At 41.8% G+C, this 13,855-nt stretch overlaps 1 pseudogene; it reads right to left on the bottom strand.

The window, feature by feature from the left end:
* LOC139708054 (A disintegrin and metalloproteinase with thrombospondin motifs 7-like) overlaps positions 1-13,855 on the bottom strand; it is a 195,718-nt pseudogene that overhangs the window by 165,413 nt on the left and 16,450 nt on the right.

Here is a 13,855-nt window from a genome sequence, read left to right on the forward strand (position 1 = left end):
TGATGCTTGATCTAGTTCAATCTGGTGGTAGCGTGCATTTAGAACCAGCTTACTGAACACTGTAGCACCATTCATATGTCATCGAGTGTTAGCGTGACATGCCGCTCTCTCTCAATAGCTTTGTTTACTGCACGCATGTCCACACAGATCAGGATGTTGCCTGGTTGCTTTTTAGGCACAACTCGAATTGGGGATACCATGGCGTAGGCTTACTATGCACAGGCTCAATGATGTCCAAGTCTTGTAAACGTTTCAGTTCAACTACGGCATGTTCCCTGTCGCGAAACGGTATCCTGCGTTGCGGCTGAGTGACAGGCGTAAGGGAAGGATCTACGTGCAGTTTGCATGTAACACCTGCTAACTTGCCGAGTCCAACAAATCGATCACTGAATTCGTCGATGACCGATGGTGTGGCATAAATATTGTATGTATGCCGCTTTGTTTACTGCACGCATGTCCACACAGATCAGGATGTTGCCTGGTTGCTTTTTAGGCACAACTCGAATTGGGGATACCATGGCGTAGGCTTACTATGCACAGGCTCAATGATGTCCAAGTCTTGTAAACGTTTCAGTTCAGCTTCGACATGTTCCCTGTCGTGAAACGGTGATCCTGCGGTGCGGCTCAGTGACAGGCGTAATGGAAGGATCTACGTGCAGTTTGCATGTAACAACTGCTAACTCCAACAAATCAATCACTGAATTCGTCGATGATCGATGGTGTGGCATAAATATTGTATGTAACAGCGATCATGTGGAGCTCTTTCGCAGTGTTCAGACGTAACAGTGTAGGACCACTATGCTCTGTAATGAAGACTACAGCCGTTTGTACTAGGTGTTTCAAAAAACATTTCCAACTTTTGATCATAAATAGTTCAAAAACTGTTCGTCCGATAAAACTGTTATTGATATGAGTAATAGCTGAATAGTGTATAATTTTGTTGAAGGTAATTTGAGTGTGAAAGCATAAATCAGTTTCATTAAATCTAAGAATGATTTTGAAGTAAGGTTTCAGATTTTGGTCAAATTTTAACCCTCTGTACAAAAATTGAACTTTGCACAGGAACTAATGATGTGTATGTGAGTGTGTGCTGACAATGGCCCTGAACAATGGACATGCCTGGACCATGTGTTGACTAGGCGTCAGTCTCGCGATCCCAGGCACATGAATGCTTAATCAATAATTCTTGTGGATTGCCCTGGGCACTGCTAGTCTAATTTCATGCACGGTAAAGGGTAAAATGCACGCACATGAAAAAAGTAAGCACACGTTTCCATGTGCTTGCAAACACCACATTTCAGAACGAATAAAGACTAGCTGTGGTAGTGGAATTTCTCATGAATGAATAATAAAGCGTTCAAACCCTGACCATTGTTCAGGACCATTGTCAGGGTTTTAACCACATACTCCCATACACACCCACTGACCCCTGTGCAAAGTGAAAGTTTTGTACACAGGGTTCGAAATAGAGCGAAATCTGGAACCTAACTGTGAAATTGATCATGGATTTCATGAAACTGATTTATGCTTTCATATCCAAACCAACTCCAACAAAATTGTACACTATACAGCTATCACTCATATCAATGACAGTGTTATCTGATATATAGTTATTTAATTATTAAGAATCAAAAGTGGAAAAAAAAATTTGAAACACCTAGTATCTGCGCTTTGTGACTTCCTGGCAGCGAGATTTTCTCCAGAACATCGATTTGACTGTAGGCATCAAATGCATAGACTTGTCTGTCTGTAGGTTCGAGGGGTATCTGTTTCTTGCACATGGTGTTCAGAGTTTCTCGACTCATAATGTTCACTGACGCCCCTGTGTCAATGGTAGCTGTAGTCTTGACATCATTGATTAGCACGAATGCTTTGAGTAATTGATTACTCTCATATGATGGGCTTAGAGCGAACAAATAGGCCTAGTCCTCGTTAGGTGAACCATTTTGGGCTGCTTGTGGGGATGGTTGTGATTGCGGTAGCGACTGTGAGTGTTGTGGTGTCTGTTCCACAAGGTTGATCTCAGCTTGTTGTTTCAACCTGGTTTTACACACTCTTGCAAAATGATTTTGCTTCTTGCAAAGTGAGCAGTTTTTCCTTGTGCTAGACATGGGCGATCAATATAAGGATATCTGTCACCACAGTTGCGACAGATTTGACTCTTTGAGTTCTCCTCATGCGTAGCTTTAGCATGTTTAGCAAGTTTCTGACGTGGCTGTTTGTGCTTGACGTAGTGCACATCAGAAGTATCACGAACACACCCACTGCTCTTTGTTATCTCACTCTCATGGGCGGTAGCTACTTCAGCTGCTCTGACAAGTGTGATGGCTTGGTCTGAAGACAATTTCGCTTCACGCAGGAGTCGTTGACGAATGTTAGCATTTTTCATGCCTAGGATTATTTCTGTCCCTTATGAGAGACGCTGTCAATGTTCCAAATTCACACGCTTCTGCTAACGATATCAGAGATGTGACAAAGCTCTCAAATGATTCACCCTCTCTTGGCACTCTCGTTTTGAAGATGTACGGTTCATAGGTAGTATTAGCATGCCCCTTACAATGCTGTTCAAACTTGTCAATTACCCTCCCATTTTATTATTTCCCGGAATCTGCTTCGTCAGCCCAGGTAAACGTATTGTACAGGTCGACTGCTCGCTGCCCAATCACGGCTAGCAGAGTCGCCACCCGCAGCGAGTCGTCTCGGGTCGCTATCCCCGTAGCAAGCTCGAAGTTACAGAAGGCCTGCTTGAACTTTTTGAAATTGGTCGCAAGATTTGAAGAATCAATGTCCAGATTTGGAGGCGGTGGAATTGTAAATGTGGCCATCGTTTGCCCAGTCCTTCGTCGCCAATGTAGAGTACAAATGTTGAATCAAGGACACAGTTAAAGGCATTGCTTTACAGTTCAAAACAGTACGGTGTACTCGTTTTAATCATAACTTCGACGCCATGCTTTCCAACAGCTTATGGAACGCCAAGTGTGTAATGCATGTCTGTTACGACACTACGATGAACTGCCTATGGAACGCTAAGTGTGTAATGCATGTCTATTACGACAGTACAATTAACTGCCCATAGAACGCCAAGTGTGTAATGCATGTCTCTTACGACACTACAGTTACGGTCTTATATGTTTTCTGTGTAAAGATTGCAGCTGGGTGTATATCATATGTTTGTGTGTATGGGGGGGGGAATGTTCTGTACTGAGGCTCGCTCCCATTTAATTAATAATAAACTATAAATACTAACTTTTTTGAAACATCCAACAGCATAAAAAACGTCCAAAATTTAATTATAATTTCGTCACATTAACACACTTCTTATTTCGCGTAAATGCTTGTAGATATATAATATGTAATGTATTAATTGTATAGGTATTATTTGGAAGGTTGAATGGAAAAAGAAAGTAACGTGGAGGTATGTACGTAGGTATGTGGGCAACTAGAGTTATGTGTATGAATTGTTATGTATGCGGATGTGTTAATGTGTAGAAATTGTATTAAATTTTGAAAGTTTTTTATATTGTTGAATGTTTCAAAAAATAGTTGGCCTATTTTTAGTTTATTATAGAATAAATGAGAACGAGCCTCGGTACAGAATAACCCCCCCCCCCCCCATACACACACAAATAAAATACACACCCGGCTACAATCGTCAAACAGACAACATATAAGACCGTACCGAGCAGTAACAGAGTAAGTTCCGTTTTGTGATTGTATTTAGTAATATTATGTTTGTTTGTTATTGGGAATTGTTAAAAATGTTTGGAATGTTGTATGATTTGTATACATTGCTATGTTTAGTACATTTTTTAATGGAAATAATTAAGTTTAGTTAAGTTTCGTATGATTTTACACTGAGGTTCAGTTTGTTTATTTGTTGTTATTGTCATTGTAGATTCTGAAGAAGGGCTGAGCCGGAAAACTTAATTAAAGGGGTGCTTTGCACAGAGACAGCCACGTCTCCTTGCAAGCTTTGCTGGTGATATATATTATATATATATATATATATAATATATATATTAAGCAAGAAAAAAGCAAGATACATAATATGATTTAAAGTGTGTCAGCATATATGTACATAAAAGACAATTAACATAACATGTGAAACATGAGGGAACCGCAAAAGCAAAGCTTGTAACCGCGGGTTACCGGGGGGAAAAAATACCGATGTGGATTTGTTTTGCAATGGAGATAGGACACATTCTAAGTACTAACAAAAGACCCGGGGGTCTCGCGCTCACCTGAGTATCGCAAGTTCACCTTTCATGCATTCTTGCAGATTCTTACCTAAGAACATTAGGGAGTTTTCGCTGCACGACGGGAAGACCAAAAATACGCGGAAGCAATCAGCTGTGACAGTCCCCGTACTCGGACTCCCGTCCAAAAAGCAGTTTCGCTTTCCTGTGCAGGATGGAGGCGTGGGGACAAGATCGCTGATTGACTGGCTGGCTGGCTGGCTCACTCCTGCCCAGAATCGGGGCCGAACGCTATTTTGGCCGAGTACCGTCCTCGTTTTCCCCAGGGCGGGACGTTTCTTGGATTTGATCATGCGCAGAAGAGAAATTTGCACGCGGCACACTCAACTCCCGGCCGCGTCGTGCTTGCGAAAACTCCCTATTGCAAACTTGGAACGGGGCAGCTCTGAGAGCTGAGAGCGTGGTGTCCACTTGCTATCCCATCACATGGTGCCCAGTTGAACAAATTGAGATTCTAACTGCTAGGTATGCTAACTGCCAAGTTTGGTGAAAATTCATCCCGGGGTTTTCAAGAAGAACATGTACAATTTAAGTCCTCATTTGGATCCATCCCACCCACCCCCGGTCCCAAGGGGGGCACCCCTGATTCACCAAAATAAACTTGAAACTACAGTCATCAATGTACTAACTCATTTTACTATTTAGTTCTATCACGTCTGGTTTAAGAGAAGATCTTTAAAGATTCTTTCATGGGGGTGGGTTGGACCCCCTCCAAGGTGGGGCATGGTGCCAATTTGAAGGAATCAAGATCATATCCCCCTAGGGATGCTACCTGCCAGGTTTGGTGAAGATTCATACAGGGGTTTTCAAGAATAACATGAACATGTACAATTTAAGTCCTCATTTGGACCCATCCCATCCCCCCCCCCCCGGGCCCATGGGGGTGGGGGGGGGCACCTCTGATTCAACCAACAGTCAACATGAAACTACAGTCATCATTGTACTAACTCATTGTACTATTTAGCTCTATCACGTCTGGTTTAAGAGAAGATCTTTAAAGATTCCTTCATGGGGGTAGGTTGGACCCCCTCCAAGGTGGGGCATGGTGCCAATTTGAAAGAATCAAAATCATATCCCCCTAGGAATGCTGCCTGCCAGGTTTGGTAAAAATTCATGCAGGGTTTTCAAGAATAACATGAACATGTAAAATCTAAGTCCTCATTTGGACCCATCCTACCCATCCACCCGCCCCCCCCCCCAGTCCCAAGGGGGGGGGGGGGGCGCACCCCTGATTCCACCATGAACAAACTTGAAACTACAAGAATCAATGTATTAACTCATTGTACTATGTAGCTCTATCACTTCTTTTTTTTTTTAAGAGAGAGAGAAGATCTGTAAATATTTCTTAACAGGGGTGGGTTGGGCCCTCCTAGAGCCCTCCAAGGTGGAGCATGGTGCCAATATGAAGGAATCGAGATCCTATGCACGACGCGCGACGGACGCTGGACGCCGGACGCCGGACGCCGGACGCCGGACGAAGAGCGATCGCAATAGCTCACTTGAGCTTCGGCTCAGGTGAGCTAATGACAAAAGTTAGACCCCATTTACAGTGAGTGAAAGGGTCGGGCTCGGCCGGGGCATAGCCCGGCCTTTATTTCACTGTAAACGCGCGAAAGGCCAAATGCGGTACCAAAATCGGCCGCGCATTTGGCCAAGCTCTGGAGGTAGTCTCGGCCGCGGCCGAGCCCGACCTTTTCTCACTGTAAACGCAAACTGGACCAAATGCGGTACCAAATTGCGACCGGCGCGCTCCCAATAACAGTCGTTTGTTTACAAGCAGTGCAACACTACGACAAAATATTGAAAGGTTTTAATTAAAAGCCCGGGCAGCGCCTTCCACTTTACCAAGCCCTGCACTGTAAACGGGGTCTATATTCATGAAAGAAAATTGGAAAAACAAAACAAAATAAAACGAATAAGTACTAACTAGAATGTCACCAAGCAATAGCGCATAATTTCAAAGCGATAGCTAGCTTAAGTTTGTTAGTAAATTCACCTCGTCAGGAGAATGGCATTGTCGTAATGAAGCGGATCGTCATCGCCTTTGGGGTTGTACTTCTGTTGCCACTTACAGAAACTATCTAGCGTGTGGTCGGCATGATTGGTGATCTCCAGGTCATCCTGGTCAGGTAGGAAAGGATACCGTGTGCTTATAGACATACGTAGCAAGTCTAGATTTGCGCGGTATGAACTGTTATTGAAGTGGATATTAATACTACATAATGCCCATTTAGATCACAGAAAGAGAGCAATGTGGACATAATATTTCAGAATTGACTATAACCAGCAAGTCTGAAATTAGCTCATGTACACATTGGTACAAATGACCTTTCTTTTTTCTTGGTTGGGCACTTCACTTGTTTTCAAAGCTTGCCCGAAGTAACAATTTATGGAATTCAAACAAAGAATGAACTTTCGTTTGGGACAGGTGACCAAAATAGTCCCCCAGTTGGCATTTCAGCAGGAATCCATTTCATTGTTTTGAATTGAATGCAATAACAACCCTTTTGTTTTCATATTGCCAAATACCAGGGTTGCTGTCAGGTGGATGTGCTGGCAAGCACCATGTAAATAAGGATCACATGTATAATCATCACATTACAGATGCTTATCTCAGTGAATTAACAAACCAAAATGCCTGTTGGTACAAATGACCTTTTCTGCTCATGCGCAAAGTGAAATAACGAACAGGTCTATTACACCATGGATCTAATATACATGGACTGTTCACTGCAGTCTTTCTTGGATGTAATGATCGTCGCCGACACCTGATTATGTGCATCTTAATGAGTACATTCAGGTGTCTGGACAATAACGATTGTGTGATCATGTATCGTCACTAACAAAAGAATCTATTCTCTCATTTCAGCCTTGTTTCGCTGATGTGCCCTTTTTTCAGACGCAAATAAATACAGATGATGAGGAGCAGAAAACCTGAGATCATTAGAAATTTTGTGTCAAAAGATGGGTAATTGCTGATTCGCACATTTTCGCACACGCATAAGACCTTGCCTAATGGCAGGATATATCTCTTCTCAATCATTACCGTCCCTTTTTGCTCTGGAATAAGCTGGAGAAAAGTGAAATATTAAGATCACAAATGACAATCATTCTGCCAAAATGTTAGCTTTGTTTTAAAAACTGCCTGTTTCTCCCAAGCAAAATCGTTTGAGGTATGATTTCCTAACATACACCACAAGTGCACATTCACTTTACTTGATTTTTGTGAGTTATTTTCTTCTGCGCATATAGTTTTAGATTTCTCGAATCTCCGTCTTGTTCTTCTCCCGGCTTGCTGGCGGTGACGATCATGGGATCAAAGCAGTGAAGCATGCCAAAAATGTCTTTGTGGCGCTTTTGAGATGTACGGGTGCATGAATTAATTAACGATACGATGAATGTCCATGTGTATAAGGTCCATGATTAGACTAAGGCGAGCTCATTGATTTGTGTTGTTGTTGTTGACAATGACATTTTCTTCATACACACAATTTTCAGAATACAACACCCCCCCTACAAGAACGATAACAGAACATGCTAAGACATAAAAAAAGTTTTATGTGGTTGTGCTAGGATTCAACAGGTCTGCAGTAGCCATCCCGAATCCAAGTTCTCACCTGTTCTTCTTCTAATAGAATCAAACGGACCAGAACGACATCTATGGAGTTGCCTATGCTAGGTTCATGATAATGGCTGGCAACCTGGAAAAAACGATTAGAAGGGTATTTCTCAATTCATAGAATGACGGGTACATCGGCAAAAGGCGGTATCTCTTGAATGCTTATCATTAAGTTGATATCGACCCGAGATGCTGAGCTTTGACTTTTAGAAATAATAAAAAAGTCATTTCTTTCGAACATGAAGGAAGTTATAACAAATTTTACTCAGAACATGTGACTCATTTAAAAAAACCGAAATGATTGTCAATTCGCCATGTTGTTAGGGTATCTCTTAAATTACATCAGTATTCCATGGACGAGTGAATTCAACAACAAAGGAAAAACTTTCTATTTATATTTCGCTTGCGATTGAGTCTGTGAAGTCCCTTGTTCTTTTTTTTTACTTGTTAACACATATATATCAACACATGGAAAGAGGGTGATATCGTAATTCTAATTATAATGTAAAATGTGATAAAAAAATACTACTTTTCAAGATATCTCTAAGGTTTAACGTATATTTCATAATGGATTTGTGGATACTTTGATCGAAAATTCATTCAATGACATTGATAATAGATAGTCCGTCAAGTATGCCCTGAACTGATGAAATGTGAGAAAAATGGGAAATCCTTAAATCTTACCATGTTCATGATCGTTAATACGTAGGTCTCGATGTGCTGATCTCTGTAGTACTCCGTCATAGTGTGGTCGACGACCACCATCGCCTCTACAGTCCACTCCCTGCTCACTGACCTACGACCACGTCCCCGGAACTCTTTTCTCGATGGAAAACTTTGTCTAGTATCTAAATTCCGGGAACAAACATTCTCACACTTTGATCTGCATTGTGTCGCTTGCGAAATTTACATGACCAAAACTGCGACACAAAGCCGTGGCACAAGACTGTGACACGATATTTAAATATAATATGTATGTATGTATGTATGTATGTATCATGGGCGTAAATCCCGAGGGGATGGGGGATATATCCCCCCCCCCACTTTTGAAGGGGGGGGTGGCCTGTACAAATATCCCCCCTGAAATCCTCCCAAGAAAAAGATGTAGGAACAAAAAAACAAATAAAAAGAAAAGTGGTGATATTGATTTCAGCATGATGGATTATTGCATAGCCTATAATCTAGGCGGAGAATGCAGTAATTGTCTTTGTAATTTGCTGTTAAGCTAAACGTTAGGTGCAGCGAGATAATTGTCTTTGCCAAGCGATACATCTGATGCGGCGAGACTACGAATAGTGGACGCATATACCGCGTCCGCTAGGCGCCACGATCGGTGGCAGTTTGTTTTTTCCCGTATAAGAAGACTGCCACCGATTAAAAAAAAATAAGAAAACAACGACAAACAACTGGATCATAGGCGGTGTATTCGCGCGCATCCACTGTTCGTAGTTTCATCGCATCAGACCAGCTGCATCCCCCCACCTAGGTTATAGGCTACATACTGTAATGCATGAGCCATGACGTTCGCACGCCCGCCTCGTGACGAGAGCATACTGCTGAACAGTGCTAGCAGCGCTCGCGTACTTCTCTCGCACGCCAATGCATGTAGAGCAATATCGACCGTAATGCATGCTTCGGATGTTGAACTACTATAGTAGTCACACAACCAGATAGCAACCAGCTGCATGCAACCAGTGAGGTGCTCTTCCCACCTCCTTGATGCAACACAGTCTGTAGGGCCATGGACGTAGGCGTGAACGAGTGCACCATGCCGAGCGCGACACGACTCACGTCGAGCTCCGCATGAGTTACCCAAAGATCTAGATAACAAGCGAGTTCGTTAACAGCCATGTACGAGTTTCAGTCGTAGGAATTGCAACACATTTACCCTCTCCATATTGGCAGTGATTTTGCTCAGTTAGTATAATTCGTTTGCCTCAAGAAAAAACAAAAGGAACGGGTGTCGATTCCCATATTTTGCCATATGCAAGTACCTCCTTTAATCTAATGAACCGTTTGCTTTAGATTAGTGGTTCAGACCTATCAACCAGATTAATTTTTGTTTTCATGGGAGATGTGCAAAAAACACACGAAAGTTCACCTGTTAACAAACATACATCAATAGATTAATAAGACAAGTTTATTCGCAGCCAATTTTAGTGATATGCAACATTCATCTCACGAACAGAAAAATGGATTCTTTAATCCCTAATCAAACAATCCCACAGAAAAGGCAAGACATTCTAACAGTTTGCCAGAATAGTACGAAAAGATTTTCACTTTTTTTTCCAGTGAATAGGACCTACTTGGAATTGAGTACTGAAACGGATATTGTACCTTACCAAATCATTCTCACACGTTGGTAAGAATGTATAAAACCTGAAGTGTGCCGTGATCCTGAATGAATTTTACAACTGTATTTATGAGCCTGTAATGTTGTTCGAAAATAACGTTGCTTATCATGTCATTGTGCTTAGTAGGGGACAGATATGAAGCCATTAACTTGACAAAGATGGAAAAAAGGTGAGCAAAATAAATATAACTATCTCTACGAAAAGGAAGGGCTGAACTCATTTTGATTTCTGCAAATATGAATGGTGTTTAAATGGTAATAAAATGTACAAAAGAATCTTTGAGAAAAAATCTCAGGAAATTATTCAAATTGTCGGCATCATATGCCCAATTATGTTTGAACTTTCAAAGGCTACAGTATGTTAACATCTGATAGACCTGGGCTTCAGAAGTGCTCTGATAATATGTAGACCTATGTTGCGAGATTTATAGTTAGTAAACGTTGGGTTGTCTTCAATTAAAGTACGGTTTGCTTAATCTATTCCTGTGAGGTAACTGAAGTTAAAAGGTAAAATTGCCTTCAATACGAGATGAACTTTCAAGTTTTCAATCTCCGCCTATACGGTCCTTATATAACCTTGCGTTTCTGATAATGTTTATTGTTTACTCTCCAAAGGAATGGGGTTAGACATAATAGATGATATTCTATATGGTCGATAGGAATTACGGAACATAATTATGTTATTAGGGTCCACAAAAATTGTCATAGAGACACATACGGAGAAAAAACTGTGCTTGTTTGTTTAACCTTGTTTGCGTTGTTACTGTTTTATGTTAAGGTTTTTAACACATAATGTACAAAACTGATCTCGCAGAATAAATTTATTCAAGTGAATAAAACTATATTCACCTTTATCCAGCAATTTGTTCTCAATAATGTTTTGATCAGAGGAAAAGTAGTGTGTCACTATACCTTGCCACTACAACTCGACTTCTGTGGAAACCGTTCTTCGTTATTCTGCCAAGTTCCATTATATCCCCCCCCCCCCGAAAAAAAAAGCGCAAGCGCGCGAAACCGAACGCTTTAAAAGTTCAATCGTGTGCAGTGGATGAAGTTGGGGGAGACAAATCATTTTGTCCCCCAAGCAATTCCCGAGATGAGGACAAATCTCGAACTTTCTTCATGGAAAATTGGACAACTACCGCCAGAATTATGCACCGGATCGCTGAATTGCAATCACAAATACGCAAAAGCTACTGGGTCCCTTTCGATAGACTTTGCACACTTTTGAGATTGACGTTTTATTTCCTTATATTTATCGAAGAGTGTGCAGCAGATCTTTCACTTACAAAAGCTCCCTCATATTAGTAGGGCAGATATGTAACAAAAAGTGGTCGAAATGCTCACATCCGGCGGAAAGTATGAAATTTTGCATATAGGGGTATTTTGGGGCGCTGATTTCAAATATTGCCGGATCCAAGAGATTTGACCACGGGGTCGGCCGCCATTTTGAATTCCAATATGGCCGCCATCACAAAACAAATTCAAAGATCCCTATCTTCAGTTCTGAATGAAATGTGGCACCAAAATTTGGTACACATGAGCGTTTTGACACATTGAATTTGATGACAGATTGATTCGGAGTGTCTGACAAACATCGAATGGCCGCCATTTTGAATTCCAATATGGCCGCCTCGACGAAATATTCAAAATCTCTATCTCAATTTCTAAGTGGTGAGTGACCCTGAAACTAGGTGTAAACAAGTATTTTAACATACTGAGTTAAACTATTAACTGATGTGATGTGTCTGACAAACGCAATGCCTGCTATTTTGAATTCCAATGTGGCTACGAAGACAAACATCACGACTAACATTCACGGGCATGTCAAAAAGTGCAGCAAAAAGGAAGCATAATGCACCTTTCACTGACGTCACAATGTAAATACATCAGCGCGCACTCAATCAGTTACAAACGCGCGCTCAATCAGGTAGCCTAATTTACAAACCCGAGATAGAGATTTTCAACACTCCAACATGGCAAATGTGTATTAAATTCAAATTGGCTGCCGTGCAGCTTGTCAGACATATCAAATAAGTCTGTTATTGAAGTCATCATATCTTCATGCTTTTATATATCAAATTCCAATGGATAATGTCATTCAGAACTGAAGATAGGGATCTTTGACGGCGGCCATTTTGAAATTCAAAATGGCGGCCGACCCCGTGATCAGATCTCTTGGATCCGGCAATTTTTGGAATCAGCGCCTAAAAATACCCCTATATGCAAAATTTCATACTTTCCGCCGGATGTGAGCATTTTTTTCACATATCTGCCCCACTATATGCAGAGGCGTCGATGGAGGGGAGGGGGATGGATCCCCCAGAAAGGTATTGGGGACAAACAGATCATTTTGCTCCTCCTCGTAACTCCCGAGATGTGGAAATGTTCTTACTTTTTTGATAGAAGACTGTCTAAATATTTAACCCAAAGATGGCTGAATTTCAATTTTTGAAATTACAAAATCTCCCTCGCGTAAGAGGGGGATAGGCCTAACCCCTCCCATACCCTCCCCGTTCAATCATTTCTACTTAATACACTTTAGATTGACAGATTTCAAAATGTTTCATCCAAAGCGTGCACCAGGTCTGTTACTTCAGTTTAAAGAAATGCAAATGTTCCTTGGGTGGGAGGAGATATCTAGATACTTTCAATTAACGGAGGATCCCCCCCCTAAAAAAATAGTATACACTTCTGGGATTGAAATTTCCCCAGATTACATCATAAATGTGTTTACGAGATATTTGTTGCTGCCAGTAATTGCCAGCAGTTGCGCCCGGTGCACCCCCATCCCTTAATTTCCAAAGCGAAAAAAGTACAGCTAACAAACGGCAGTTTTTGGACTGTAAAATGTCGAAATTTTCAAGCTCGCTCGCATTGAATCGTCATGCCATTCTCCTGATGTTGCTGCCGGGTAATTGCTAGCAGTTGCGCCCGGTGCGCCCCCCTTATCTTTCAAAGCGAAAAAAATATAGCTGTAAACGACAGTTTTTGGACTGTAAGATGTCAAATTTTCAAGCTCGCTCGCATCAGGGAGGTGGGAAGAGAAACACCTCCCTGCTCGCATTTAATCGTTATGTCATTCTCCTGATGTTGCTGCCAGTAATTGCCAGCAGTTGCGCCCGGTGCGCCCCCACCCCCCTTAATTTCCTAAGCGAAAAAAGTACAGCTACAAACGGCAGTTTTTTGACTGTAAAATGTCAAAATTTTCAAGCTCGCTCGCTTCGCTCGCTCGCATTTAATCGTCATGCCATTCTCCTGATGTTGCTACCGGGTAATTACCAGCAGTTGCGCCCGGTGCGCCACCCCCCCCCCCTTATTTTTCAAAGCGAAAAAGATATACCTACAAACGGCAGTTTTTGGACTGTGAAATGTCAAAAATTTTCAAGCTCGCTCGCATTTAATCGTTATGTCATTCTCCTGATGTTGCTGCTAGTAATTGTCAGCAGTTGCGCCCGGTGCGCCCCCACCCCCCTTGATTTCCTAAGCGAAAAAATATAGCTACAAACTGCCGTTTTGGGACTGTACAATGTCAAAATTTTCAAGCTCGCTTGCATCGCTCGCTCGCATTTAATCGCTATGCTATTCTCCTGATGTTGCTGCCGGGTAATTGTCAGCAGTTGCGCC

This window comes from Diadema antillarum, unplaced genomic scaffold (assembly GCF_040938485.1).
Source record: "Diadema antillarum isolate AM-2024a unplaced genomic scaffold, OU_Dant_1.0 seq00001296_RagTag, whole genome shotgun sequence".
Classification (NCBI taxonomy): Eukaryota; Metazoa; Echinodermata; class Echinoidea; order Diadematoida; family Diadematidae; genus Diadema; species Diadema antillarum.